Source organism: Chiloscyllium plagiosum, unplaced genomic scaffold, assembly GCF_037043375.1.
Source record: "Chiloscyllium plagiosum isolate Xiang-an unplaced genomic scaffold, Cpla_swu_hap1 HiC_scaffold_14, whole genome shotgun sequence".
NCBI lineage: Eukaryota > Metazoa > Chordata > Chondrichthyes > Orectolobiformes > Hemiscylliidae > Chiloscyllium > Chiloscyllium plagiosum.
The window spans coordinates 57245330-57271703 of record NW_028270152.1 but is presented as its reverse complement, the minus strand read 5'-3'; the positions used below and the strand labels follow the sequence as shown (position 1 = coordinate 57271703).

Below are 26374 nucleotides of genomic sequence, written 5' to 3'. Positions count from 1 at the left end.
CTTTCCCAAAATTAAGCACCTCGCATTTATCTGTATTAAACTTCATTTGCCACTTCTCAGCCCATTGGCCCATCTGGTCAAGATCCTGTTGTAATCTGAGGTAACCTTCTTCGCTGTCCACTACATCTCCAATTTTGGTGTCATTGCAAACTTACTGATTGTACCTCCTTATGCTCACATCCAAATCATTTTTGCTGGGTCCACTTCTTTTTGTCCCTTACATCGATCCTTGTGGCACTCCACTGGTCACAGGCCTCCACTCTGAAAAACAACACTCCACCACCACCCTCTGTCTTCTACCTTTGAGCCTGTTCTGTATCCAAATGGTGAGTTCTCCCTGTATTCTGTGGGATCTAACCTTGCTAATCAGTCTCCCATGGGGAACCTTGTCGAACGCCTTACTGAAGTCCATATAGATCACATCTACCACTCTGCCCTCATCAATCCTCTTTGTTACTTTCTCAAAAAACTCAATCAAGTTTGTGAGACATGATTTCCCACACACAAAGCCATGTTGACTATTCCTAATCAGTCCTTGCCTTTCCAAATACATGTACATCCTGTACCTCAGGATTCCCTCCAACAACTTACCCAGCACCGATCCTCATGGTCACAGGCCTCCAGTCTGAAAAACAACCCTCCACCACCACCCTCTGTCTTCTACCTTTCAGCCAGTTCTGTATCCAAATGGCTAGTTCTCCCTGTATTCCATGACATCTAACCTTGCTAATCAGCTCAATAGGAGAAAGTGAAGACTGCAGATGCTGGAGATCAGAGCTGAAAAATGTGTTGATGGAAAAGCGCAGCAGGTCAGGCAGCATCCTGCTCCTTGGATGCTGCCTGACTTGCTGCACTTTTCCAGCAACACATTTTTCAGCTCTAATCAGATCAAAGCTGAAGAGTGGCAAATGGACTTTAAATCAGATAAATACAAGCTATTGCATTTGCACAAACAAAGGCAAGACTTTTATAACAAGTGAAGTCTTGGACAGTGTTGTCAAACAGAGAGACCCAAGGGTTCAGGTATATAATTCTTGGATGTTTTCACCACCTATAGATGAGGTGGTTTAGAAGGCGTTTGGCATGCTTGCCTTCATTGCTCAGACCTTTTGAGTATAGGAGTAAGTATATTATGTTGAAGTTGTATAGGAAATTGGTGGGGCATCTACTGGAGTACTTTGTATAGTTCTGATCTCCCTGAGGATTTTATTAAGCTGGAGGGGTTTCAGCAGAACTTTTCCAGGACGTTGCTGGAAATGGAGGGTTTGGGAGATAAGGAGAGGCTTTTTTCACTGGATTGTAGGAGATTGAGCGGTGACCTTATATAGATTTATAAATAGTGAGGGGTATAGGTAAAGAGAAGAGCATGTGTCTTTTCCCTGGAGAGAATGATTTCAACACATGAGGACATATCTTTAAGATGAGAGGAGAAAGATTTAAAAAGACATGAGGGGAAATTTTTTGGGATGAAGTGTAGAATGAACTTACAGGTGAAATGGTGCACTTATAATGTTTAAAAGATGTTTAGGTAAGTACATGAATAAGAAATGTTGGAGCGATATGGGCTAAGTGCAGGCAGATGGGATTAGTTTAGTTGGGAATTATGGTTGGCATGGATTTGTTTGACCGGATGGTCCGTGTCCATCTTGTATGGAATGAGCTGCCTAAGATCTTTGGTGAAGTTTCGCAATGCATCTTTGTAGACAGTGCATGCTACTCTGACAGAGTATCGGCAGTGGAGATGGTGGATGTTTGTGGATATGGTGCCAATCAAGTGGGCTGTTTTGTCCTGAATGATATTCAGTTTCTTATGCAGTGTTAGAGCTGCACTCATCAGGAAAGGGGAGAGTAGTATTGTATCACAACTCTGACCGGTGTTGCATCCATGTTGGGTGGCGACACGCAATTATGTGCAGTCACTCTAAGATTCTACTTTCTGTGAATGATATTGGCTTCTGGTTGTGTATGTCAGTGCCATGTGTCAAATTCAGAGGCCCACACAGCTGGTAAGCTAATTAGAGGGAACACTGCTCCTCACTTGTGCCTGGTAGATGGTGGCCTGGCTTTGGGGAGTCCAGAGGTAGGTTACTCACTGCAGTGGTCCTAGCATCTGACCTGCTTTTAAAGCTGTGGTATTTTTATATGGCTAGTCCAGTTGACTTTCTGGTCAATGTTAACCCTCAGGATGTTGATAGCAGGGGAATTCATGGTGATAATGCCATTGAATATTGTCCATTATTGGAAATGATCATTGCTTGCCATTTGAGTGGTGTGAATGTTACTTGTCAGCCAAAGCCTGGATATTGTCCAGGTTTTCCTACATCTGAAGATGGGTTGCTTCAGTATCTGAGGATTCATGCATGTAGTTGAACATTGTGCAATCATCGTTGCACGTCCCCATTTCTGACTTTTTGAAGGAGGACAGGTCATTAATGAAGCAGCTGAAGATGGTTGGACCAAGAGCACTACCCTGAGGATCTCCTCCAGAGATGTCCTAGAGCTGAGATGACTGACCTCCAACAACAAAAGACATCTTCCCATGTGTCAGGTCTGATTCCAACCAGCAGAGGTTTTCCACAGTTCTCATTAATTCCAGTTTTGCGAGAGCACTTTGATGTCATACTCAGCCAAATGTGGCCTTGATATCAAGGGCTATCACATTCACCTCACCTCTGGAATGCAGCTCTTTTGTCCATGTTTGAACCAAGGCTGTAATGAGGTCAGGAGCTGAGTGGTCCTGATGGAACCTAAACTGGGTGTCGCTGAGCAGCTGCTGCTTGATACCACTGTTGATTACCCCCTTCATCACTTTACTGATTATTATGTTGTTGTTTTCGTATAGTCCTTTCAAACTGAACCAAATGTTTTGAAAGTCAGACTGCAATGTGACATCTTCTGCACACAAAATATTGTTGTTGATCCAATTGGTATTTTACTGATACTGCACTAGCAAAGGTACATCCATGCAGCCCGAGAGGTGTTAACACGTTGACAATTGAACAGATTAGTCTTCAGTTCGGGGAAATACAGATTTCATTACGGTAACAACACAAGATCTGAATTAATTCCAGTTGTGTAAGGGAAGAATCCAACAGTTTTTTTTCTTGTCTGCAGAGCTTCAAGAAAAAGTACTTGAGAGAAAAAAAAACAAATCCAAGGACCCAGAATAGCGAAGGATTTGTTTTGTAGTGAAGACTACAACAACCCCATTTATATAATCAGTAGTGAAAGAGTGTTGCTAACCTTGATGTAACATAAATTGCACCAGTGTTGCACCCATGAGTTGTGTTTCAGAAGAAATATTTCCAGGCCTAATGAAGCATAAGACAATAAGTAATCTTTAAATGAAGTGTCATTTACTTGGTGAGGAGGACAGGGTAATTTCACCATGAGCTCCGATGCTAATGTCCAAAGCATTTTCTCCAGTGGTACTTAAAGAGTTATATAGTAACCATATGGTTTTATTTGCTAATGCATTTCAGTTTTGAGGGTTGGAAATTGACAAGAATATATTTTTGCCTCGAAGATGTTGACATCCAAAGCAAGCCATTTTCCTTCAGCTTCATTTTTGAAACATGATCTCAATTCATTTGGTCTTAAAAACAAAATTAACCAAACTATCAATTTATTAATACCTCGGTCAATGGTCTTTATATCATGAGAAGTACACAGCCATTCTAATATTCAAGTGAGCATCTAAATGTAAAAGCGATTTTGAAAGGTTCCCAACATATCAAAGGTGTGAAATGAAATACTGTATGAAGTGAGAGGACAGGTCAGGATCAGCTCATCAACCAGTTGAGCAAAAATAGTCAATGAGAAGGCAATAATGAAATACTGGAATGATGTAAGAGAAAATATTATGTGTAATTTGTACAACAAAAACAAAAAGCTTTCATGAATTAGTTAACATTTCCTTAATACATGGTACATGGAGGATAATGATTGGTCTCCATCATTTGACACAGGAAATGTTGGGGATGGTTACAAGGTCAGGCCTCATCTGTGGAGAGGCTAACTGAATTAAACTGAGGTGATCTATTTAGTTACTTCGAAGGTGAAATACTCTATGCTCACTTTTTATGGTACATTTTAGTGCTAGCTCTAACATTAAGCAATAATGAGTTAATGAAAAAGATAATTGATGTCTGTTCCATTTCTGAAACTTCTCCTGTTGAAAGTCAGCCTTTGCAATGAATTCATCGACTTTCCAAGAAAAGAAAATGTTATCAAAATGCTGAAGGATGTAAAGCAGTCTTTTTCAAAATTTTATTCTGCACAAATGTTTTATATTACCATGCATTTTACATTCACAGCAATTCCCTGAACAGTCGGAGTGACAGATTGTTTACCAACAATGCCTGCCAACAGGAAGTATGATTTCTCTGTATAATGTTGCATGGAATGCATAGAGCATTATTTTTACTGGAAGTGCTCTGTTGAACAAGTCACTCAAACCAGCAAACCCAGTGCAGTCAAGACAAGCCAAGTCATTGAGTCAAAAACAGAAATAGTTGCAGAAACTCAGATCTGACTGCATCTGTGAGTTCATCTTTTGTGTCCAGTGATCCTTCTTCAGAACAGGTCATTGAGAAATGTTTTGGTCCTGGACCACAGTTCTGGAATGCAAACTGAGCAGTCATGTGTATGTGCTAAGAATAACTGAAAAAGAAAATTCGTTTGCATCATTTTTAAACTGATAATCACAAAGCCAATTCAAGTAAAATCCATTTCCATAGATTCTACAATGTGCAGGCCACCCAAAAAGTTTATGAAGAATAATCAGGATGACAGATTCCAAGTGTAGTAATCATGTTATTAAAAATGTTTTACAGTTACGTCAAAAAGCTGTAGTTTCATTTGTTAATTTTAAATGAAAAAGAACAGTCGTAGATAATTGTAGAACTAGCACGTTCTAATTTTGTCATAAATATTAGAGTGGAGTGAGTGTGAAAAACCTCAGAGGTGGTCCAAGGATAGGATAGTGATTAAAGAAGAATGAAAGTGTAAGACTTTGAGACCTTTGAATGCAATGAAAGCATTTTGAATGGGATGCAGGTAATGGTAGTTCCACAGGATAGGGAAGAATACACGAACAGAATTTCGCATTTTAGAAAGATTTAATTTGCTAAAGGCATATGATAAAAGGCCAGCATTAGATGAGAATATTGAGGCAATTAAGTGGAAGCAAAGGTTTTGACATTAAGTATGAGGACTTCAAGTAAAGATGAGTAATGTTGCTGGTGATTAAGTAAGTTCCTGTGGAAATGAAGGTTGAAGACAAGCTTTCAGTTCTGAAAATTACTTCAACATCTTACTTCAGCCAAGATGCCAGGTTTGAGCAAGTCTCTCTTTCGATGATGCTAGTATCTGACATGGAAAATTTAAATCAGTGGTGACAACAATGGCTTTAGAGATACCAATGTTCTGCTGAAGGATGTCTGGAATTATTTTAAGAACAGATGCTGAAGTGGCAGTGAGAAGGTAAGGTTGAGAGAAGTGATTATCATGACAGATTAAAATCTCAAAATACAATGACACATTTTAACCCTTAAGTCCAAAATAAGTGGACTACAGTGAAGAAATAACTGCAAGTATAAATTCAGTGGCTGGCTGAAAGAAAAAACCGTGTGGGACCAATGGAATATAATGCCTAAATATGTCAAAAAGAAACCTTAGAGAGAGAGAAAAGCTTGCTTGAGATATTGAGGGGCTGATCAACGCCTGCTCAAATGCAGTTTGGTCCCAGCTGTGCCCAAGCTGTGGATACAAGCTTGACCTCACTTTTGAAGAATACAATCATTGGTTTAAGTTAGTTTGGCAGGGGGAGGAGGTTCATCATTAAGGACACTGCACATTATATCAAGGGAACCTCTAGTTTAATGCTAGAAGTATTATAGATAAGGTAAGTGACTTAATGGCATAGATTGAAGCATGGAATTGTAATATTGTTGCCATCACAGTGACGCAGTTGAGGGACAGGCAGGAGTGGAACTGAACATTCAAGGATATTGAATCTTCAGTCGGGTCAAGAGGATGTTGAAGAGAAGGCAGTTTTGCATTATTATTTATGGAGTCAGTGACTGCGGTAAGGAGGGACAATATCTTGGCAGGTTTTGTTGTTAGAGCTGAGGAATAAAGAAGAGGTAATCACACTTCTAGAAGTGTATGAGAAGGCCCAGAACTGTTAGCAGGCAACAGAGTAGCAGGTAAGTTGACAATTCAATGAGGTGTTTAAAAATAATAATAGGTTAATAACATGATTGGATTTCAAATTACCTGGCATAATTGGATGGTCATACTGTGAAGGGTTGAATTGCGGGGAGTACAGGCCCAACATGTTCCCTTTAGGGTGAAGTTTAAAAGTAACAAGCTACGAGGACCCTGAATGTCTACAAATGTTCAGAATTGAGGTGTTATTGAATATAGAGAGTGCAGGGGAATCTTAACAAAGCAATTAGGAGAGCAAAGTGGGAGCATGAGAAAACAATGGTGGGGTTGAATTAAGGAGAATCACAAGATATTCTTTTAATATGCTGCCTTTTCCCTGGTTATTCTCTTTCGCATAAGATCCAAGGGGACAATCTGTCCTTGGGGCTGGAAGAAATTGGCAGGGTGTTAAATGAGTGCTTCATATCTGTGTTGACTAAGGAGGAAGATGTTAAAAGGGACTGAGATTCTTCAGCGCATTCACATAGTGAGCGAGGAGCTTGTGAAATCTTGGCAGATTTTAAAATGGACAAATCCTATGTCTGGATGAGTTGTATCCCTGTCTGGAAAAAGGAGGAAATTCCAGGGCTCAGCCTCCAATTTTTAATTTGTCTCTGGCCACAGAGGAGGTGCAAGAGGATTGGAGGACAGCTAATGTATTTTCACGTTTCAAGAAGGGAGGCAGAACTAAATCATGGAATTGCAGACCAGTGAGTCTCACAAGTTGGAGAACATTTTGAAGCAGAGAATTAATCACCAATTGGAGAGGCAAGATTTGATCAGGATAGTCAGTATGGTTTGTCAGAGGGAGGTAATGCCTTACAAATTTGATAGAATTTATCAAGAAAGTGAGTCAACAAGAGTAATGCTGTTCTGTGTTTCGACGAAACCTTTGACAAGGTCTTACTTGGGGGTCTGATAAAGAAGGTATGAACACCTAGGATTATGAGTAACTTGGCAAGTTGGATCCAAATTTGGTTGTGAGGTAGGGGACAGGGGGTAGTGTTTGTGGTAGAAGATTGTTTGTGTGGCTGGAGACTGGTGTCTACTGATGTGTCACTTATGATTGACATATAAGTAATGAGAATGTGGGGAAATTATAAGTTTGTAGATGACACCAGGATTGGTTGGGTGGTTAATAGTGAGAAAATAGGTCTTAAGTTACAGGAAGATATAGATACGTTGGTCGAATGGGCGGATCAGTGGCAGATGGAATTTAACTGTGATAAGTATAAGATGAAGCACGTGGCCGGGGTGGGGGGAATGACAAGACAAGAGAACACTCAATTGATGGCAGCACACTAGGACCCTCAGAGTAACTAAAAGATCTTAGGGTGATTATCCACAACTCACAGAAAGGCAAGTGAATGGGGTGATTAAGAAGGCATGTGAACAGTGGCCTTTATCAGTTGTAGCATTGACTATAAAAGCCAGGAGGTTATTGTTGAAGCTGTAAATATCTTGGGTGAGACCATAGCAAGAGAACTGTTGCAGTTCTGGTTGCCTCACTCGATGAAGGACAAGATTCACAAGGATATTGCCTGGGATGGAACATTTTAGCTATGAAGAAAGGCTGGATAGGCTTGGATTGATTTCTTTGCAACAGAGAAGGCTGAGGGGGACCTGACTGAAGTGATTATGAGCGATGTGGACAGGATGCAGTGTGTAGTTGTTCTTCTTACTTAAAGGGTCAATAATGAGGGAACAAAGTTATAAGGAGAAAGGCAAGAGGTTTCATGAGCATTTGAGGAAAAGTGTTTTTACACAGAGGGTGAGGGGACTCTGGAATGCACTGCCTCAGAGGGTGGTATTGGCAGGAATCCTCAGAACTTTCGAAGCGTACCTGGATGAGCATGTTCATAGATGTGGGCCAACGCTGTCAATTGCAGATAGGTGAATGTAGACTTGATGGGCTGAAGGGTCTCTTATGTCTGTATAGCTCCATGATGGTGAAAAAGCCAGTTTCAATTCAACTGGAGTGTGCTTGTGGACAAAATGTTGTAAGCATTCTGTTTGCATTCTTTGCATGCTTTGAAGGTCAAAGTTGAAAAAGTAACCTCTTGTCATCCCTGTGTTGTGGTAAAGATTGTCTCTTAGTATGAGTGCTAGAAATCAGCTAATTGGCAGCCAAAGAAAAGGACACCAGGCACAGAAAGACCCTTCTCTTATCCAGAATGCTGGAGTCATTCATAACTGATGTGAATCAGAACTACAGAATTTCAACCAACCTGTAAAACTAAACAGCGTGAAACTGACGGACTACCAACATCAATGCTCCTTGTAATCTTCACTCTAATGGCCACAGCTTTCAATAATTTGCACTTCATAAACATTTAAAGACAGGTGTTTTTTTTAATTCTTTTGGACTAACTTCTTATTTATAATCTGTGTGTGTGTTGTATCAGCATTTCTTCTGTGTACAGTACTTTATAAACTTTTTGTTAATTCAAGAAAGTATGGTTATATTGGCTCCTGATAAAACCTAAGTTTATTTGGCCCTGAAAGAAAGCTTTATATGAGGGAAAGGATCATTTTTAAATTAACCGATGCAGTCCACTGAGGGACTGTTTTAATAAAGACAGGAAGCCAGCTCATTTCTTCTTGCCAGAAGAAATTTAGGGTATCCCACCTATGTCCATGACAAATTGGGGAATGGGCTAAGGACTGCTCAGAGTAATCATGTCAAAATAATAATAAGGGGTCATTGGACAGGGAAGGTAGTCAAGGGCTAATAGAAGTCACCATCAAGATTAAACTCACAAAGGGGAAAGGACAATGATCGAGCTTTTGGGGAACCAAGGTCATTGAGTAGAGTGACAGTGGGAGAAAGGTGGAGATATTATGTCTTCTATTTAGACAGGAGCAGAGTTCAGCAAGTGCGGGTGTATGAAGGTGGACCATGGAGGAATGTCAGAGAAGTAGGATTAATTGATTAACTGTATCAAAAAGTGTGAAACTACCACAGTCACTTTGAAGTTTTCAAACAGGACTGTTGTGTTCTTGAGATGACCTGACAGTACTATGGCTTGAAGAGGTGTATTTTGTGGATTTTTTTGGAAGAGATCTTTTAAGACAGAGGTATCAACATGCCTATTTGAATCCAATAAAGGAAACAGGTTGTGAGACCTTGGGTTCTGTTTTTAAACTTGAAACAATAGAAGCAGCCCGAACGGGTGGCGTCAAACTCCCACAGAACCAGGATTTTATTTTAACTTTCAGAAGCTGTTGGGATTTGGAAGCTGGTCTATATCTGACCCTGCTACACTGAAACACTTGAGCTCTTGCTGTCTCTCTCAGCCTCTCTTGGTCTCTGCCCCCCTCTCTCTCTATCAGTGTTTTCTCGAGTTTTCTCCTGAACTAGAGAATTGTGTGAGAGACAATCTATTTTACTGAATTTGCCCCTGCCAAAGGTGTGTTTATGGGATGGTACTACATTGAAATAGTTGCTAGTTCGTCGCTAAATCGTATGTTATTACATTTTCCAGCAGAGTTAAATTTATACTGATTCATTTTTCTTTTGTTTGTATTTTAATTATCACAAAAGAGTAAAACATGATTTGCTTCAAGCCTGGTAGCTTGACCATTCAAATTGCATCCAGATCAAAACCGCATTTAAAAATAAGAAAATGTTGGGGTTTAGGCTATCCTCCTAGTGTATTGTGAGGGGGTTTGGTCTGGTCTATTTGCAGTTCATCTGGGATCAAAATCTCTGGTTCCACTTTTTTTTTTGGATTATTGGACTCAAAGACTTGGAGTGGTGAGTGTTGGTGTTCTCTTTTCAAGCATTGTGTTCTATTGGTTTAAATAAGGTCTTGTGTAGTAATGGCTCTTTTAGTCACTTTGGGAGTGAGCAAGGCAAAGCTTTTGGATTTGGCAGACAAACTGGAGTCAAGGTTGCCTTTGGCTGTGGGAGAAGGGAAAGTAATTGTTAGAAATACCATTTGAATTTTTGGAAATAGCTAAAATTCAATTGGAAGTGAGGCAGCTTGAATTAGTGGCAAAATAAAGAGAAAAGGAAATGAAAGTTTGAATTATGATTGAACGCAATGGAAAATGCAATGAGGCAATGGCCCTAGCAGAGAAAAAATAACCTAAGGCCTCTAAAGCTGTTTATTTGATTGGCTTGGAATAGACCATCCAGTGCCTCTGTCTCAACCTCTCTTCATTTAACAAAAAAGGACAAAATATACATCCTAAAGCTATAGTATTGTCACATTATCACCATCAATATTTGGGATCTCACTTGATTGGCTTCTTTAGTGACAAACAAAAACTTTCATTTAGCTATGCTGCATGGCACTTGTTACTGAGTCTGCTTTAAGAATTATTGTATTTTAAAGTGATAATTTTATTACCCTTGCAATGTTTATCACCTAACCCTACCAAATTGTTTCTGTTGTCATCAGCTAATACCTTGATTTTTATTTCTTCAATTCCTCTTTAATGTTGTGCCAAACCAGATCTTCGGCAGCTAGTGCTGAGTTGCTTGCTGAAGCAGATTTAAGAGGGTCAAAGCAAGTCTGGTTCCTTGTTGGAAAGCTCACAGAAGAGGTTACGTTTGCTCCAATATAAATGGGAACTTTTGCAAATACTCATTAGGTCTGTTTGCATCTTTGTAGAAAGTGGCAGAGGTCAGTGAGTCTTTGTGCAAATGAGGGTTCCGAAGTCTCTTTCTCCACTTTGGCTTGAGGATATCTTATTGAGCTTATGAGATATAAAAATCGATTTGCAACTGTAAAGGAGTAGAAATAACCATTGGCAAATTATAACCAATTGTTGGAAATAAGTATGCTTAGGTTTCATTGCGTAAAAAGTATGGCTTTCCAAGAGGATTTCAGAGCTGCTGAAGTTGGTTGATTTGAGTTTCTGGACTGCAATGCATTGGGAAGAATAGTCAATCAAAATGAGCAGAACCATTCCCGTGAACTGAAAGAGATCAATGTCAATTCTCCCCATGGTCTAACTGGAAATGAGAAAGAGGTGTGGGAAGGGTACTATTTGCTTTTTCCTAAAGTGTAGCACAGATGATGCAGTTGGACTTACTGGGGAACAAGAAGAGCAGGACACCATACTGATCACAATGCCCTGGTCCAGCATTTGGAAATACTCAATGTCCTGAGCAGAAGACGCTCCAACGGAGAGTTATCGGGGCTGCCAATTACTCATTGTTGAACAAATGTCATGATTTCATTCCAATATATCTATGTTCCACCATATCAACTGACCTCTGCATGTGTGTGCTAATTTGGAAACCAAACCTCTTCAAACTTTACGAAGTATGGTTAAAGCAAAGGTTAATACAAATTCAGTGAAACATCTGTACTTTTTGATTCTATCCCTCGAAAAAGGAAATTTGTTTAATTTGCCCTTGTGTGTTGCTACTTAGTGATTTGCATCCCTCTGCTATTTTACTCCACTGAGTAAACTTTCAAGGAGTATGTAAACCTGCATTCCTTAAGTAAGATGCTTTGGTAACCACAAAGCCATTCCAAACATTTTGAATGTCTTCCTGTAATTTGGTGCAGTCCTTCAATGTCGTAACCAAACACTCATAGGAACATGAGTCAGCCATTCAGTCTCTCAAGCATGTTCATTTAGCTGTTAGCTGCAAATTTTGAAATTATGCTTCCAATTCATGAATCTGAATCATTTCATTATGTCAGTGGACCGAAGGAGTAATGTTACCAACACCCTGAGATAAACGTGTTGAGACAAAACCTGTATCATACCTAGTTTTGATTACTGAGAGACTCTTGGCTGTCTGCTTTAAAAATACACCAACAATCGATGAGGAATTGATCTGTAAAACTATGGAGAACAGCAAATTAAACTTCTCAGTCAATCTATTCACCGGAGCTGGAAGATGGTGGTGAAATTCATTTGTAATATAGTTGCCCTTCTGGACTCAAATGTTAAGGAAAAGTAAGTTCATGTGCAGCTATTGTCGAAATTAACCTTTGAAAAATCATTAGTGGATTTCAATATCAAAACAATCTTCACACTTTAGGAAACTGTTCGTTAACAAATTACAGTTAGCATTAGAATTATCACAAGCATTGTGCTATTTTGAAAAGTATAATTTAAAAGGTATTTTAACAGGAAAAAAACAGTAAATCTGGGAAGGAAACTCAGACGACCAGCCATGAATCTCATTGCATAACAGAACAGGCTTGAGGGGGATTGTAAAGTGTAAATATATGACTTACTTATAAATATATGGCTGGCTGCGAGTGTAAATATACTCGGCATTCGGAAGCCTTTGGGGGTGCTCCGTTATGCGCGCGCGCAGAACAAGGTCACGTGGTGCTCCTCTCCGTTGCAAAGCAGGGTCACGTGATGCTCTGTTTCACGCGCCGGAGGCGTGTGGGGGGTCACGTGGTCCTCCGTTTCGTGGGCAAAACAGGGTCACGTGGTACTACGTTTCGCAGGCAAAACAAGGTCACGTGGGGTCGGACATCCAGGAATGCGAGGAGGCGGAGAATGGAGTCAGATCAACAGCCAATCAGAAGATAATTCCACCTCAGTGATTGTATGACGTTTTTTATTATATAAAAAGACTGGGTCAGGGACACCACGGGGTCTTACTTTTTGAACTGGCACACTTTGTAGTTTGTCAGGGACAAAAAGGTTTAGACCCAGAACTCTGAATGCTTTATCCACTTCCTGTTTAAAATAAATTAAGAGTGTGAGACCGAATATCTTCTCCTATTGCTTCATTTAAAGAACACGCAGGACTGGGCTCACACATAGAAGAAAGTAAATTGGTAGATTGAGCCAAAATCCGACAAATTGGTGACCCCGACATGATGAAGACGGAGAAGTGACGGAAAAGAGAGAAAAATAGAAACAATGGACAACTGACGTCTGATGACAACAACAAGCGGCGCCGCATAAAAAAAGGTGAGCAGACGCCTGTTTACATCGAAGTTCTGCAATTGGAAATACTAAATTGATTGTTGTCATTATACTGCAAGTGTCCTAGTAATAGTAAGTGGATAAAGTACTGATATAATATGTACAGGTTTAAAGTCCCTTGGGGTTAGAGTCCCCATAAAAGCAACAAGGTACGTACAGGTTTAAAGTCCCTTGGGGTTAGAGTCCCCATAAAAGCAACAAGGTACGTACGGGTTTAAAGTCCCTTGGGGTTAGAGTCCCCATAAAAGCAACAAAGTTTAATACGTACAGGTTTAAAGTCCCTTGGAGTTAGAATTCCTATAAAAGCAACAAGGTACGTAAATGTGAGGAGGTTTAAAGTCCATTGAGCAGGATCTCATAAAAGGAACGCTCACAAATTGTGGTGTATGATTGTGTTGTATGTTTTAAAACTTATATTGGGGAATGTACGGAGGGTGGCAGAAAAGCCAGTAGTGTCTTGAAGACAGGGACGGTGGTGTCTTAGCAAGAGAGAGTCGGCAATGGAAACCTAACAGTGATAACAACGACACCGCTGATAAATCTCGCTGAAAGGGTCAGTTGCTCGGGTGTACTCCATACAAACCGACTGGCCACCGGATTTGTCTCTGATTCGGTTAGTTGCTCAGTTATATTATATCCAAACCAATTGACTGCTAGACGGGAGGATTAAAACAAAAACACGTAAAATGGAAGGGGAATTTGATAAAGAGTGTGAGGAATACGGAGGATGTTCTTTTGACTTAATGTTGCCCGCAAAACAGCAGTGGGGTAAAGCTAGAAGTCAGTTGGTTAGTGGACTTGCAAAGGACAAACAAAAAACAATGATGGAGAAATATGATAAGATTTGGGACGAATTACAACAACAGGGCAAAGTCCCTAAAGATGAGGAGAGGGAGAAATTGTCACCGTTTTTAGGAAAAGCAGAAGACCAAGCTAAATTAGAAGTTGAAGAGCACATGAAGGGAAAGAAAGGGTCAATATTAGTTACAAGAAAGTGGACAAAAGAAGGCGAGGAGAAAGAGGAGAGGAGGATTTATCTGCACAACATGGCGGTAGAACCATTACAAAAGAGAGTAGGTGGTACCTCTAAAACAGAACTGGCAAAGGAGACCAACCATGCCATTATATCCTAAATTGCCTGGGGCACAATCATTGCCCCCATATCCTGTGACACAAATACTTATGTATGTTCAAGAAGGGGTGTTGGATGTGCAAGAAGTAGGAACGAGAGTGTATGAAACAGTAAAAGAGAGACTGGCGGAAGCAGCAGAAGAAAGCATCAGAAAGGTAGAAAAACTAACACTCGAAGCTGATGGAGTGTTAAAGAAGAAGAGGAGACAAGCAGGGTGATAATGACACATAGCAGAAACAAAGAACAGCCGAAACAAGGGAGACATTCATTATTGGAAGAGCCAGATGCTCATTCGACACTATATAGTGTTGAGGGCGAAAGGAGGGGAAGATTTACGTAGTTCAGGTCAGTTACTAGATGATGGGTTCTCAGACAGAAGAAGGAGAGATTTGAGGGAAGAACGAGATAGCGAGAAATTGGATGTGGGGGGGGGGGGGAGTCTGAAAATAGTACAGATATTGAGGACGAAGAATCCTGACCGACGATGACCCACACACCTACCCCGTCACTTTGAAAGACTCACTCACAATGCATACTGAACATGGCCCTCCAATGAAGCCCCTACCTGAACCAAGTTACAACCTGTGTCACAGAGACAAATTACGACAACCCATACAGTATCAGCACCACCAAATGCCATTAATTTACAGAGGCTCTTATTTGGGGGATGTTTATCAGCCCTTCACATATACTGACATGAACTGCATCCTGGATAAAATGCCCCCACCCATGGAGGGAGGTGGCCCTTGGATGACTAAGTTTTGCCAATATACACTAGGGCACAAGTTAGCTATGGGTGATTGGAGAGCATTGTTGGGCAAGCAATTGGATATGTGGGAAATACAGCAGATTGAAGCATCTGCGGGGACCACCTTACTACCCGATTCAGACCCGTTTGCGCAGCATACCACCTGTGTGGGAAGGGCAATGAGGGATAGATTTCCAATTCCACCGGGAGTGATGCACTCACTCACCTTCACAATGAAGGAGGGTGAGGATATGCCTGCCTTTTTGGCTAGGTGTAAGGGCACGTGGACAGATACTGCAGGGAGCCATCCAGGGTCAGGTCAGCTCCAGACCATATTATTTAGGAATGCTGTTATGGCAGGGATGCCAAAGGAGGTAAAAGAGGCAATCGAGAGTAATCCTGATATCCCAGGTTGTTCTACAGAACAGTGGGAGAAACACTTGACGCACCACATGAAGCGTTACAGGACGAAACAGGATGAAGATAAACAGAGCAACGAGTCAGCTCAAGTGCAGTTGCTGAAGTTACAGCTCGATGAGGCTAAAGGGAGGCCAAGGAGTGATCCGAGGACAGTATGTCCGCTCAAGTCAGCCTTCTTTTCAACAGGTTCCTCAACCTTACCAAGCCCCAAATGTAGCTGCAGCCCCGGTGCAAGGACAGTACCCCCAGGCTATCCCGGAAGGGCAGGGGTACGAATATTGACGGGGCCTGAGAATCCAGGGGCATTTGGGGTTGGCAGACCCCTATATGCAAATGAGGGTAATGGACAAGAATCTGTCTTTTTTGGTTGACACGGGTGCAAGATTTTCTACCATCACTTGTGATGTACCTCGGTCAAATATATCATCCTCCAGCATCGAGAAGGGACTCAATGGGATATTTCCTCCAGTTGTATTCTGCTCGGAAAAGAAGGTGTGGCGGGTGTTGTTGAACTGACTGCAGAACAGTTGGATTGGTATGAGATGTTTGAAGAAGCTATACCTCATCTCACATTGGCCGTGCATGCTGAATATCAGGCCAAGGATCTGGGACCTATGTCCAAACGTTTGATGGCGCTAACTGATTGGGTTTGGACTCAGCTGCCCAGTTTACAATATTCAACATCAGAGGAAGCCTATAGAATTATGTACAGGACAACTGACAAGGTACTGCTGGAACATAGGCAGATTGAAAGGTTTCATGGCAGAGAGAAAACAGACCATCCACAGGCTGCAGCGATGCTTGACACTCTACCAGATACCTTGTGGTCAGCAGGTTCAACGGACGTTGGTCACTGCAAACACGTCACACCAATCACATTCGATTTAATGGACCACACTCCGATTTGGCAGAGACAATACTCACATAAACCAGAGGCTGAAGCTGGCATTGCCGACACAATTGAAGAATTGTTAGCAGCAGGGGTGCTAGAACCCTCCCAGTCAGCCTGGAACACCCCTATCTTACCTGTAGAGAAGCAGAATACAGGTAAATATAGGATGGCACATGATCTTAGACGGATCAATAGTGTCGTTTCTACTCCAACAGTTCCAGTTCCAAACCCTGACACTGCGATGTCTGTGCTGACCCCTGACCATAAGTGGTTCTCGTGCATTGATCTGGCCAACGCGTTCTTCTGTTTGCCCCTAGCTGATCATCTGAGGGACATTTTTTCATTCACCTACAAAGGCCAACAACTACGTTATACAAGGGTCCCTCAAGGGTTTATTTTGTCACCTGGGGTGTTTAATCAGGTACTGAAAGAGCAGCTGAAGGATCTGACGCTCCCAAACGGAGTATGTGGATGACATTCTTTTGGCAGCACCCGATCATGTTTCTTGTTTAGAAGCCACAAAGTCGATGCTGTTTCACCCGTATAGTGTTGGTTTTAAAGTTTCACGGGTTAAATTGCAATGCTGCAGACAAACGGTGTCTTTTCTGGGTTGAGTTATTTCTGCTAAGGGAACAGGTGTGTCTCCCTCTCATAGATCCTCCATTCTGCATCATACCAAACCAGTTACTGTAAAAGACATGCTCTCATTTCTTGGGTTGGCAGGGTACAGTCGACAATTCGTTGCATCATATGGGGAGCTCACTTTCCCTCTCAGGGCCATGGTAAATGAGCAAGGCATGAGAAATTTGTCAGCCCATTTGCAGTGGACCACGGAGGCAGACAAAAGTTTCATATCTCTTAAACAGGCTTTAACGCGGGCTGCTGATTTAGCGGTCCCTGATTACAAAGAGCCATTTTTCTCTCGGTATTTCTGAAAAATTACACACAGTAAATGGTGTTCTTTTTCAGAAAAAAGGGGGAGGCAGGCAGGTGCTGATGTATATAAGTGTTACCCTTGACCCAGTAGAGGACAGACACCCGCCATGTACAAGACATGCAGCAGGGGTAGCAAAAATTCTCCACAAGGTAGCACATATTGTCATGGGCCATTCACTAACAGTACTGACGACACATAGTATAGTGGCCTATGTGAACTCAACAGCCTTTACAATGACGTCACTGCGGCAAACCAGGTTAGAGAAAATCTTGACTGCACCACATATAATTTTTACACATGAAGGAATTAACATAGCTGATAACATGGGAGAAGGAGAGCCACACATGTGCGAGGAAAGGGTACAGAGAGATACCAAAGTTAGGGCAGATTTACTGGCAATTCCATTAGTAGACCCAGAAGAAGTGCTGTTCACAGATGGTTGCTGTTACAGACATCCAACTGAAGGACTTAAAGCAGCCTATGCAGTGGTGCGACAGACAAGTGAGGGATTTGAGGAAGTGTTCACAGGAAAAGTGACAGGTAAAGAATCAGCCCAGTTGGCTGAACTACCGGCAATGATAGCTGCGTTAGAATGGTCAGAGGGAAAAAGAGTAAATATCTACACCGACTCTGCATATGTGGCAGGGGCTATACAGGTAGAACTTAGTCAATGGATCAGGGCAGGATTCTTAACAGTAGCAAAAACCCCAATTAAACATGAAAAAGATATGAAAAGATTAGCGGAGGCCCTAATGAAACCTGCAGAAGTGGCGGTGGTCAAGTGTAGAGGACATGATAAAGCAGATACAGTAGTAGCGAAGGGCAATCAGGAAGCCGACTCAGCAGCAAAGAAAGCAGCAGGATATACAGCATAGTATATAATGATGCAAACAGAGAGAACAGTGTATGACCTGCTGCCTGCCTGCGATGCAAATGTGTTAATCAAAGAGCAGTAAAAAGCCTCTCCTCATGAACTGACAGTATGGAGAGAAAGAGGGGCCACAGAGTCAGAAGGGATTGGGAGGTCACCGGACGGTAGACCAGTGCTACCCCCAGGTTTGATAGCTTCCATGCTCCAGGAAGCTCATGGGTTGACACATTGTGGAAAAACACAGATGCAGAGGTATCTGACACATTGGTGGCATCCGTTCTTGCCAGCAATGATTGAAAATTATATCAGGGAATGTAAAACGTGTACAGAATACAATGTGAGACCAACAGTGAAACCACATGAGGGAAAATTCCCTCTTCCAAGAATGCCAGGTCAGGAAATAGTGATCGACTACACTGACATGATAGAGAGAGTAAACAGATACCGGTACCTTTTGGTAGCAGTGGATGCATACACTGGTTGGCCAGAAGCGATACCGGCAAAAAAGGAAGACGCAAAAACAGTGATCAAATTTTTGATAAACCAATACATTCCAATGCATGGGTTTCCAAAGAGAGTCAGGTCAGATAATGGCACACATTTCAAGAACAAAGACCTGCAAGAAGTTGAAGCAGCTTTAGGACTGAAACATGCGTTTGGAACAGAGTACCATCCTCAGTCACGGGGAAAATTGGAAAGAATGAATCAGTCCATAAAAGGAAAAATAGGAAATGTGTGTGCACAAACAAAGTTAAGCTGGGTAGATGCCCTATCCTTAGCTTTACTGTCCATTAGAAGTTCAGTAAACTCCATCATAGGGTTTACCCCGTACGAGCTAACAACAGGGCAGCAGTTCCTGGGACCAGGAGCTGGAATACAGATGTTAGAGGGAGGAGGAGCCTCTATAAGGTACAAACCTTATTATGATCAACTAACAGCTTTGGTGTCAGCTTTCTCCAAACAGGTTGGATTGGAAAAGGGGGACCGACAGAGCCAGGTGTCACCTACCACGGACTGGGTCCTGCTGAAGGATCATACGGAAGTGGTTGGAGCCAAGGTGGACAGGATCTAACAGGGTGGTGGAGGGGACATCCCATGCGGTCAGACTGCAGGGGGTAATCATCACACAATTGAAGGGAAGGCTGCCCCGCCCTACCAGATGGAGACGGAAACCATGGCTCTGGCAAGAAGGGAAAACTATGTATCGGAGAGTGAATGTGATGTATATAACTGGTTTGTTGGTCTCATTTTCATGAGACCAAAAGGGGGACTTGTAAATATATGACTTACTTATAAATATATGGCTGGCTGAATGTGTAAATATACTCGGCATTCGGAAGCCTTTGAGGGTGCTCCGTTATGCACGCGCGCAGAACAAGGTCACGTGGTGCTCCTCTCCGTTGCAAAGCAGGGTCACGTGATGCTCTGTTTCACGCGCCGGAGGCGTGTGGGGGGTCACGTGGTCCTCCGTTTCGCAGGCAAAACAGGGTCATGTGGTACTCCGTTTCGCAGGCAAAACAAGGTCACGTGGGGTCGGACATCTGGGAATGCGAGGAGGCGGAGAATGGAGTCAGATCAACAGCCAATCAGAAGATAATTCCACCTCAATGATTGTATGACGTTTTTTATTATATAAAAAGACTGGGTCAGGGACAGAACGGGGTCTTACTTTTTGAACTGGCACACTTTGTAGTTTGTCAGGGACAAAAAGGTTTAGACCCAGAGCTCTGAATGCTTTATCCACTTTCTGTTTAAAATAAATTAAGAGTGTGAGACCAAATATCTTCTCCTATTGCTTCATTTAAAGAACACGCAGGACTGGGCTCACCATAGAAGAAAGTAAGTTGGTAGATTGAGCCAAAGTCCGACAAAAGTCACTTTCTTTTCTGATCTCTGCTGATTATGAAGCCACATTAACCTTCGTAATTAATGCAGGCCAGTGAAAAATATAATGTCTGAAAGGAAATCCCCCTGAAGTTAAAAAAAAATTGTGGATCATGAGTATGAATGGGAAGAGGGGGAAGGATCAGTGTTTCCCTTAATGTTACCTGTTAGCTGACTGCAGTATAATGTATTTATGAGTGGGCTTGTTTTGAATGTGATCATAGTAAACATCTGATCTGGAGTGGGTTTAATTTTTTTTTATAAAGCATGAGTGTTTGTTTTTATTCCCTAGCAGCCCCAATGTAGATGCAATAAAAGCTTACTCCTCCAAAAATATGCAGGCACAATAGATATCCACACACGTACTTAGACACATGCATACATATACAAAAGGTAATTTCCAAAGATGCAACACATATTTAGATCACCAACAGAATAGCAAGGAACTTAACTAGACCTTCAGGTGATGGATGAATGATAATACAATTTCAAAGAGTTCTCTCTTGATTCTAGAAAGGCAAATAGAAGTTGGGAGCTTCTGACCCCTTCAGTATCTAAGTATTCTGGCATGGTGTTGAACATTGTGCAATCAAAAACAAACATCTGCATTTCTGAGCTTATGATGGAGGAAGGGTTCAATGATGAAGCAGCTGCATATGGTGGAGCCTAAGACAACACTCTGAGGAGCTCCTGCAGGGATGTCCAAGAGCTGAGATAATTCATTTCCTACCACAACCATTTTTGATTTGATTTGATTTGATCTGCTCAAAGCAGAGATTGTCCCACTCTCCCCAAATTCCTCTTGACAGCAGTTTTGCTCGAGCTTTTTGATGCTGCACTTAGTCAAATGCAGCCCTGGATATGAAGTGCAGTCACCTCATCTCTGGAAGTCAGCTCCTCCTGAGCAGGTTAGTGCTGAGCAGGTGCTGCTTGAGAGCACTGTTCATGATATCTTAATTAAGATGCATTTTACTGATGATAGAGAGTAGACTGATTGGGTAGTCATTGGCAAGTTTGAATTTGTCTTGTCTTTTTGTACAGCACATACCTAGGCAATTTTTTCACATTGTTAGGAGATACTGCTGTTGCAGTTGTACTGGAATAGCCTGGCGAGGGGAGTGGCAGGTTCTGGAACACCTAGTTCAGTATTATTCCTTATGGCACGACCCCTAGCCTTTGCAGTATCCAGTGCTTCCAGTGCTTTTTGATGTCATTAGGAGTGAATTAAAGTGGCTGAAGGCTAGCATCTGTGAGATTGGGAATCTCTGGAGAAGGCCAAGATGAAACATGCTCTCAGAAATTCTGGCTGAAGATTTTTGCAAATACTTCAGCCTTATCATCTGCTTTTTCCTGGGCTCCACAAGTTTTGAGGATGTGGATATCTGTAGAAACTCTTGCTCCATGAGTTGTTTAATAACAAAAACTTATGTCGGGACCGTTGGTTGTGGAATTGCTTTGATGTCTCTGCCATGTTGTTGACGTCTCTGCCATGCTGTTGACACTCCTGTTTTCTAACTTCTGAAGGTTGAGACAACATTTTTAGGAATGTCTGGTGCTATTCCTGGCATGCCACCCTGCAATGTCCATTGAATCAGGGTTGATCCCCTGACTTGATGACAATTGGAAAATGGGATATATGATGGATTGAGAGAATACAGATTATGATAGATAATAGTTCTGCTGTCGGTGGTCCACAGCGCATGTTGAATACCGACTGTTGAGTTGCTAGATCTGTTTTAAATCTATTATATTCCACACAATGACAGTGGCACACAACATGGTGGAGAATATTTTCAATATTAAGATGGAACTTTGTCTCCATGAGGTATAGACGGTGGTCAGTTGTGGTAGTCACCTGCATCTGTCATGGGCAGATTGTTGAGGATGAGATTATGTTTGTTTTTTCCACTTTGTTGGTTCCCTTACCACCTGCCACCAACCCAGTGTAGCCATTATGTCCTTTTGAAAAAGCAGAAAATGAGAAACATTTTTATGTTTTTAAATAACTTCCCAGACTAATTACTGCTAACTGTTCAGAAACCACAAAGGAATTGCCCTGACAATCAGGCAGCCTCTTTGTGAACGTGCTTTGTCATTATGTCCTTTGCTTTCGTTTTCACAATTAAGTGTTCACCTCCCAGTGAGTATTTCGTGCATGATGTGATGGTCACTGCTCACAACACCTGGGGATGTTATTCACTTGAATTCATCAAATGCTCAACTCGTCAGTGCATTATAACATGATCCTCAGCCATATGCAAAAACCCTCATATTGTCATAAAGGCTATCATGCGTTATACAGGGAAATGATGGCCGAGCAGTATTATCGCCAGACTATTAATCAGAAACTCAGCAAATGTTCTGGGGACATGAGTTCAAATCATACCATGGCAAATGGTGGAATTTGAATTCAGTATAAAAAAGAATATATTCATGACCATGAAACCATTGTCGATTGTTGGAAAAGCCCATCTGGCTCACGAATGTCCTTCAGGGAAGGAAATCTGCCATCATCACCTGGTCTCGCCTACATGTGATTCCAATGGTAACAGTAATGTGTTTGATTCTCACTTGACTTCTGAAATGGCCTGGCGAGCCACTCAGTTGAATCAATCGCTACAAAGTCTTCCTTCAGCACATGAACTGCAGAGATTCATAAAGGCAGCTTAAAACCACGTTCTCAAGGGCAGCTAGGAATGGGTAATAAATGCTGATCGGTCAGTAGTGCTCACATCCAACAAGTGAATGTATTTAAAAATAAAATTATTTCTTGGGAATTTGGATTCAAAAATAGAACTTAAACAGGTTTTTGATTTTACTTGCATGAAGGTGACTTGAGTTTATTTTTTAAAGATTACAAAATCATTTTGTACAGTGAGTCCAAAATAGCTTATCAAACAAAACATATGACTGAAGGTAAACCAAGGTGCCCAGGGAGATAATTGCTACAGTGTTTACAACATTACACCTTCTCGATAATAAAAGTTTAAAGACTTTTTGGGGGTTTCTGGAATAAAAATGGGAATAGATGCTACTTTAAACCAAGGAAACTGCAGAAGAAGACACCAAACACATAAATTGCTGGAGAAACTCATCAGGTCTAACAAATCTGGGAAGAGAAAACAGAGTTAACATTTTGGGTCCAGTGACCCATCTTTCAAAAGCTGTTCTGAAGAAGGGTCACTAAACCCAAAACATTGACTCTGTCTTTACTGCACAGGTCCACAGAATCTCCTGACCTGCTGAGATTCTCCAGCAATTTCTGTTTTTGTTCCAGATTTCCAGCATTCCCAATTCTTTATTTCAGTTTTGAAACGATGCTACTGTCAAACTGAATTTCTGGAGCTCAATGAGATGTACCCCCTTCTTTAAGTGGGGGTGAGGGTGGGGTGTGGTGGTGTATGTGAGTGTGTGTGAGAGAGAGAGAGAGCGAGAGAGAGAGAAAGACAGAGAGAGAGAGAGAGAGAGAGAGAGAATGTTTACCATGTCAAGTACACATGCACATAAGTGTCAGCTTTGACCAGAGACAGACTTTTGATTGTATTTTTGTTTTTGGTTAACCAATTGTTGTCGGGTTGGGAGGATTTAGCATGGTTGTAACTCTTTGATTGAAAGTAAAAGGATCTATATCTCTTCTGCTCCCTCCTGTGTGGAGATCTAACAGCAGACCTTCTGGTAGCTGGCCTCCCTCACCATTTTCTTGTAAATCTCTCTCTCTCTCTGTCTGCAAAATTTGAATCAAGAAAAGTAAAGCACCTTCAGTGACATAGCAAGGGTGAATTCCTAATCAGTCAATGAAAAACTAGAGATCAGCATACATAAAACATTGTGCCTTCATCATAAACTGAAAAGAACTGAAGGAAAACAACTCAATGATGCCTATAATGCACACTGATACCCAGAAGTGTACTAAATTTTTCATCCATTAATATGGATCATGTCTTATTGCTTTGTCTGTTTCATCTGGGTATGTTAAAGGAGTGGAGATTAAGTCAGAGGGTTGCAAATTAGCAATTCATGGTACTTCCTTGCTGTTGATTAAACAGTCTTTGATTACAAAAAAAAGTGACTTTTTTTGTTAAATGATGAAATCCTGCTATACGTATTCTTTTAACCTGAATTTGACACATTCGTAACCTTGGGCAATCCAGTAGTTTAATCAAATGGTTACATTTATGATGGCTTTGGGAATAGTGGGGTTGATTTTCAATGCTCCCCAGTGAATAATGGGACAAGAGACAGGTTGTCAGGTGCCACAGGCACGTTGAGCTCAGGAAAAAGTAGAAATGCAGCAGCAGTGGTTCCAGATTTTAATTTTTGCAAGTACTTCTGCCTAATGGAGAAGGAAATGATTTTTGAGCAGTTTTTGCAGCCTAAAAAGGCAGTGAGTCAGCTTGTTTCTGTATCTTACAAAGAGTCAATAATGGAGAGGACCACATCTGGTGAATATGCAGAAGGTCACCAAAAGGAAATGCTTGTGATCTTGTCAGTTGAGTAAGAGACTTTCAAGTGAAGATAGTAGTGACTACTTTATTGTGGTTGTGCGATCTGGAAAGGTTATTGCTGTTATAGAAAGGATTGAATTCCTTTTTTGCTTGTATGAACTTTAAGCATCGTCATACATGGAGTTTTGTTTTGGTGGGAAAAAAAATGTGTTCCTCTCTTGAAAGTACATTATTAGCCTTATGTGAATGTGCTCAATGACTTACCACCATGGTAACCAAATTGCAAAACGAACACTCATGGTGCATCAAACCATATTTCATTTTGGAATCTGGCATGTCCAGTATTGCATCAGCTGGGATCATTACAAGTACTGTTTTACCAGAGAAACAGTGTCATGGTTCTTGCTCTTGATTACTCTCCTGTATGTTATGCTTGAAATCTGCATTCTTGTTATTGGGTTAGTGAGTGATGTTTCAATGGTTCATTAGCCTTCTGATATACATTAAACTGACTCAAGGACTCCAGGATGATACCAGTGCTGAGCACTATGGAGATAAATCCAATAACATGCCAACTTGGGAAGAGGAAAGAGTGCATGTTTAAACTCAGTGAAAAATATCATCGCAAAAGGGAAGATAAGTCAGAAGTAAATGGAAAAGTAGGTTATAAATAAAATTATTATTTTTTTGTCTAATAATGTCTGTGAAGAAAATAAACAAAAGTAACCTGCCTGTAATGTTTATATATTTAGTCATAGTCATATAGATATACAGCATAGTAGCATTTACATTAAATACAGTCAATGATATTGAAAACATGAGCATTTCTGCAGCAACGGCTGAACTGCTGGCAAATATATATTTAAATGAAAAGCTTGTTCCCATGGGCTTGTTGCTCAGTGTGTACTGAAATGCACTGATGTACTTTCTGTTGATATGCTAATGTGTTACTAGGGTGATTATGAAGAGATTCTGAATTATTTTTCTGTGGAATGACTGAAGAGAAAAACTCACAACAACCAGACAGAAAACATATTCACAAAGCTGCCTTTATTTGGACTCTGGCCTTTATTATATTGTTGTTGTGAGTAGTCAAAAAGCAGCCTAAGCATGACTAGCTTTGTTTAAATGCATACTGTATTCATTTTTAAAAAAAATCAAAGCATTAGTGAAGTTAATGGCTGTAAATACCTTACTGTGTGGATGGAATAATGATACCAGTATTATGAATTTTGAATGCACTGATATATTCATTTATTTTTCTGCAATAATTTGAACTTAGCCTTTATGATGTGATGATAACCAAAGTCTCCTTCTACTGTGAGAAATTGTACATGAATGCAATCTTTTTATATGTGGAAAGTTTGGTTCTGGTAATTTTATATAATTTATGATTGGTTTTCAACTCTACAGTGATAAACAAAGCTTGATGGTATTGATCATGACTGAACCACTTAGAAAGGACTGTAATAGCACATGTACTTTATCGACAATATTTTTGCGATTCATGTTATATTTTATCATATTAAAAGTGAATAATGCCACAGTGAAAGATTTGTATGAAACAATGCGTAATTAGCATATTAATAGCACCACGGTAGTCTCAAAAGAAAGCTATTATACAAAGTGAACAAAGTGGTAAATGATGTGTTTAAACTTGGCAAAATTTACTAAATGACGAAACATGCAACTCCCATGGTCCAGTAATTGGATTATACCATTCATCATTTGTACCATTCACCCTTGGAAATGAGCAAAAATAATTTTTGCTTATATTCCAAACAAGTTCAGTCAGAGGAATGTAAATGAACAAGTGTGTCATGAAAATTTATGTATTTCATGCTCTTCAATCAATCATTAATCAGGTGCATTCATAAATGAGTCAGGACGTTCAACTGGTGTCATAGCACTTCAGAAGCA

At 40.9% G+C, this 26374-nt stretch overlaps 1 protein-coding gene across 14 annotated transcripts in view; it reads left to right on the top strand.

Moving 5' to 3' along the window:
* The window catches only part of LOC122559093 (contactin-4-like), a 2514776-nt gene that overhangs the window by 1170251 nt on the left and 1318151 nt on the right, over window positions 1–26374 (top strand). Inside the window, exon 1 of one of the 14 annotated variants that reach the window (XM_087994468.1) lies at window positions 25439–25538. The exons of the other annotated variants lie outside the window; for them this stretch is intronic. The gene's annotated coding sequence lies outside the window, so the exon portion shown is untranslated. Of the gene's footprint in view, window positions 1–25438; window positions 25539–26374 lie in introns of those variants that run through there. 14 annotated transcript variants of the gene reach the window in all.